The 5,092-nt window shown below is 41.1% G+C and overlaps 1 long non-coding RNA gene across 2 annotated transcripts in view; it reads left to right on the top strand.

Moving 5' to 3' along the window:
• The window catches only part of LOC102377221, a 10,001-nt gene extending 6,100 nt beyond the window's left edge, over positions 1-3,901 (top strand). The window contains exons 3-4 of one of the 2 annotated variants that reach the window (XR_001357697.2): positions 913-1,958; positions 3,447-3,901. This is a non-coding gene — a long non-coding RNA (uncharacterized LOC102377221). Of the gene's footprint in view, positions 1-912; positions 2,469-3,446 lie in introns of those variants that run through there. The other variant, XR_322789.3, reaches the window with a different exon arrangement.
• The last annotated feature ends 1,191 nt before the right edge of the window (positions 3,902-5,092 follow it).

Below are 5,092 nucleotides of genomic sequence, written 5' to 3'. Positions count from 1 at the left end.
CCCCACCCCCACCCCATGATGAGGGGTTTGCGGTGGATCCAATAATTGTACTGTCAGAGACAGGATAGTGAGCTAGATGGATGTTTGATCTGGTCCACAGTGGCATTCTTATGTGTGGTAGAATGCTGAGGATGAAGCTTGTTGGTAAAGAATGTTGAGAATGAAGGTCCTAAAGACAAAGAATAGTTTAGATTAGATAGATCCATTGATGTTTAACTTGAGTATTTTGAAAACATTTCTTTGTTAAAACACTTTTTCTGATAAATATAAGTTGAAGGTATTTAGCTTGTGACCTGAAGACATTTCAGCCGAAAAGTATAGGAAACCAATATAATTGCCTATATCAATGGTGTATATTGATCAATTATCAATATAATTGCCTACACCTTTTGCTGGCACAGGCTGAATGAGTGACTTGGGGTTGTTCTGCTAGCCGAATCAGGCTCCACAACGCTTCCTTTAGCCCCAAGGTACAGGATTGGAACCCACCCCACCTCCAGCTGGAAGGAAACCCTATACTAGTAACCCTGTATCCCTGGATTGGCCCCGGGCCACCACCGTGCACAGATCTAGCATGCTGTCTGGCCCACGCAGCTCCCCATGGGTATGGAAACTTGGTGGCAGGGGAGAGTCAATTGCTGCCATCACTCTTCTGCTGTCAAATTTTTGGACCCCTGCAGACCCCTGCAAGGTAGATGACATGGTTCTGCTGGCGGATCTGGCCTGTGGGCCTTGGTCCACATCATGCTGTAGTAGTAATTCAGTGCATGAATGCCACAATAATGAGCAATTTTAACTGAGGAACTTAGAATGCAATGTTTGCATGTTTGCTGGGTTTGTTGTTGCTCTTTTGGTTTGGGTTTTTTGTCTTTTGATGGTAAAAGGATTTTCTTTTTGTGTTTTATTTTACAGTTTACCCACACTATTTCTACCGGTGATATGCGGCATTTTGAACTCAGACCATATTTTACAAATCATTGGAATCTTTAATCTGTTAATAATTGTTAAATGGACACTTTGAAATATTTTATTACAGAGTTTTTAATTAGCAAATGAATTCATGAGTACCATAGAGAAAATATTTTAGAATTAAATGTTTCTTATATTTATGTGACCTCTCATTTATATAATTACTTACCTTTCTGTTTGTATTCAGTCTATAAAAGAAATCATTGCTGATTTTTTTTCCTTAATTTGTTAGTCTTTCCAACTGAATGTACTGTAATGCTTGTATGTATATGCCCCTATAAGTAATATAGGGTTTTTGTAAATTATGCAGTTATTGTAATTATCATTAATGTTTTTTAATAATGAAACTGAAGGTGAAAAGGATTTTAATACCTTTGTAAAAGTATGACATCAAGCAGTATATATTTTGTCTTTTGAAAATGTTAGCTAGTTCTAAAAATGAAATGAAATAAATAAACCTACCCTTTTCAGTCAAGCATATGTTGTAGAAAACAAGAATGGTACATGATTTTTGGTTTCTGTTCAGAGCAATACCTTTTTCACAAAGAAAAATCTGTCAACTAGTATGAATTAAGTATTTAAAATATAACTTGATTTTTGAAAACTGGGAAACAGCAGAACACTGTGGAATACACTTTAGAACTGGTTAACTCCTTCAGGACTTCCAGTCTCCGTTGTATTTTGTGTAACCTATCTTTACAGTGACTGAACAAGAAGCCATAAACTAAGAAACGTTTTCTCTCAACCAGGGAAGACAGATTTTGTAATGAGTTCCTGGTAGTAATCCACAGACCACAGGAAGTGCTTTTTCCTCCCATATCCTTTTGATTGAAAACATTTGTGGAAAGGCGCTGATGCAACTCTTTTTAGTGGACCAGTCATGAAGCACTGCAGACTCATGTCAAAGAAAAGGAATAAAAGAAGATGAAGGTACAATATACTGAAGAATAAAGTAGTGCAACTTCTAATAAAGGCCTTATTTTTCGTATGTAAGTCATCTTTTTGCATTTGTTTGTAAACTTGTTCTAAAAATGTTTCCAGAGGTTTTTTAAAATGTTGGTGGTTGTAGCCATTATGGACTGTTTGAGTAGAAAATGTATCCATTTTAAATGGCACGTTAAAAAGCCAGCAGGAAATGTGTTCAGATCACGGTGCATTATTTATTATGCAACAATATATAGCATGTCTTTTTTTTCTTATTTTTTTCTGTTCTTTTAATTTACTTGTACAACTGAGATTTATTGCTACTATTCTGTTTTTCTATTAATCTTTTATGTATTTTCTGATTTGTGTAACAAAATATGTACAGCCTAAGTACTTTTGGACTATTTTTATCACAGTATTATTTATTGCTTTCTTTCAATAAAGTACTGAAGCATTTTCCACTGCCAATAAAATGCTGTTGAAAAAAAACTAAGCTCTAATTGTATACAGAATTAGGCTATGTTTGTGGTTGAGTGCTGGAGAGTTGTCAATAAAGCATTCTAATGATTTGAGTCCTGCCCTTGTAGATCTCGCTTCAGATGAACACCTAAGTAATTCTCTACTTCATTGGATAAAAGTTATGTTGAAAATGGTAATGATTTTTTAGGGGTGCACTGATATCTAGGTTGGTTATCAGATTGGCAATGATAAAAGGCAAAATGACATCACTGGCTTTTTTTGGTTGTTGTGGTTGATTAATTTATGGCCGCATGCCTGGAGCACCCTACCAAGTGTAGTCTGGTCCTCACGCCCTGCAATCAGCCCAAGCCTGTGGCAGACTACAGGTCCTGGCAAGCAGGAGGAGTTGCCAGGGAGAGGTCACATGGTGCTTTATTCAGCAACAAAGGGACTGTTACCAGCTGCTGCTGCCACTGCCCTGGCAATGCCATGCATGCAGCAGGGGCCTGAGCATCAGGGTTGTTGTGAAGGCTGACTGTGCATGGGCAGAGATGTGGGTTTTCTGGGAAGTTTTGAATTGGAAAATTTTCCAATGCCTCAAACACAGTGTGATTTGATGTAGCATGTTTTATCTGACAAATTTAGTAAACAAAACTGAAAAAGCACCCACCCTGTTAATTTTATGTCTCAATAGCCACAAGTATTTGAACTCAAATATTTGATTTAAGTGTGCTGCATTTAATTTTTTTCTTAATGTGGTTTCAATGTTATATTCAAAGCTTTATGTGGAAAGAAATTATTTGTGGACTACTTGTAAAAATGCAAAGACAATACACAATAGCATGCACTTCCCTTGCATTGTTTGTTTAAATTTAAGGGAAAAAAAACGAAGGCACTGAAAGCTGATAACACTAATTTTAGCACACCCAAAGAACTGTGTCTGATATGCTATGCTTTGGTTTTGATTTGACCTGCACTGCCAATTAGGTTAATTCATCATTTGATTTTTTTTGTTTGGATTATGATGTGAGTATATTTACCCTCCTGTTTATAAATCAGTAAAACATATATGTACTCTCTCTCTCACTTCCTAGGGATAATCACCTGAAAAAACATTAATTACAACTTCGAAACTACCAAGCTTGCCTGATATTGTATTGGCATCCATTAATTATTCCATGTTTAGAAATGGAAAATTCCCATGGAAAAATAAAGCACTGGAAAATTTTCTGCCCCACATCTCTGCACGTGGGTGGGGTAAGGTGCCACACAAGAGACATTCTGCTCAGCCAGGCACCAGCTGCATTTGCAAAAGCAGCTTCTCCCAAGTGGCCGCGGGATCTCAACTGCACAGGAGCTGCCAGCGCTGAAGCAGTGGTGTGCTCTGGGGCTCCAAATCTGCCCAGTGCCGCTGTCTGCATGAGGGTCCTGTCTAATGGGATGGCAGCACAGGGTACACAGGGAGCGGAACTGAGTAGGAGCCATGTACAAGGAGGCAACGTGCATGGGAATAAGGTAGTCTCCACCTTCCTCATTGAGGGCCAGAAGAGGCAGGAAGCACGTGTGTGTGTGTAAAATATAAATTAAAAATAAAATGTTTGTTTATGTCAGTAGTTTACAATGCCTTGCACTCTTACTAAATATTGGTTATTCTATCAGCATTGGCTTATATGGTTGGTTAATCATCAGCTATCAGTATCGGCCAAGAAAACCTTTATTGGTGCACCCCTAATGATTTTCATTTGTGATGAAAGTCAGATTTCATGTTTGTCACAGGTTCCAAATGATCAGTTACATAACACAGACTATGTTATTTGTAACAGTATTTAAACTAATGTCCGGAAAAAAACTTGATACCATTTATGGTACATTTTTTCCCCTTTACAGTTCCAGATCATTTGATCAGTCAGTATCTTACTTTGAGACACTGACTTGGTGCGTCCAGACAAGCTCACACGTGCCTCTTGCAGCGTCTCAAACCCCTTTGAGATGTTGCAGGAGGCACGTGTGCAAACAAAAAAACGTTCCCCATGCTGCAAATTTGCAGTGGAGGAGCAAAATTAGACCCCAGGATATCCAGGGGTCAAACAATACCCCGGAGGGAAAAAACAACAATGGCGACAGGAAAAAAACAGCAGCTCAGTCCTCCACAGAGACGCTCTGGCAGCCTGCCAGAGTGTCTCTGTGGTTGACCCTTTCCCCAGTCCTGAAGCACGCTGCCTGCCTCTGCGGGGCAGGCAGCAGTGCAAGCTGCAGGGACCTGGACCCGGCTTCTGCCAGGTAAGTAGGGGATTGGGGGCCAGGAGGAGAGGGGAGGGAACCTTCCTCAATTCTCCGTTCATTCCCCCAGCCCTCCACTTGCTCTCCCAGCCCCCCCACCCCACCCCCACACGTGCTGGCAGTAGCGGAGGAGGTGCAGGAGGCTGGAGAGAGCAAGGGAATGTTTCCAGCTTGTTTCCAGGGGCTTGTCTCCAGCCCCCAGCTTATTCCCCTGCTCGTCTCCAGCCTTGGGAGGAGTGCCACTTGGGGCAAAATAACGCTGCCTGGCTCCTCCCAGATCTGCAGCTAAGGGGAGTTGGAGACGAACAGGGGAACAAGCTGGGGGCTGGAGACAAGCCCCTGGAAATGAACTGGAGACATTCCCTTGCTCTCTCCAGCCTCCTGCACCTTCTCTGCTACTGCCGGGCGGGGGGGGCTGGAAGAGCAAGCGGGGAGCTGGGGGAACGAATGGGGATAGGGG

This window comes from Alligator sinensis, unplaced genomic scaffold, assembly GCF_000455745.1.
Source record: "Alligator sinensis unplaced genomic scaffold, ASM45574v1 scaffold442_1, whole genome shotgun sequence".
NCBI classification, from domain to species: domain Eukaryota; kingdom Metazoa; phylum Chordata; order Crocodylia; family Alligatoridae; genus Alligator; species Alligator sinensis.
The sequence above is the reverse complement of the archived record's forward strand: the minus strand, read 5'-3'. Positions and strand labels throughout refer to the sequence as shown.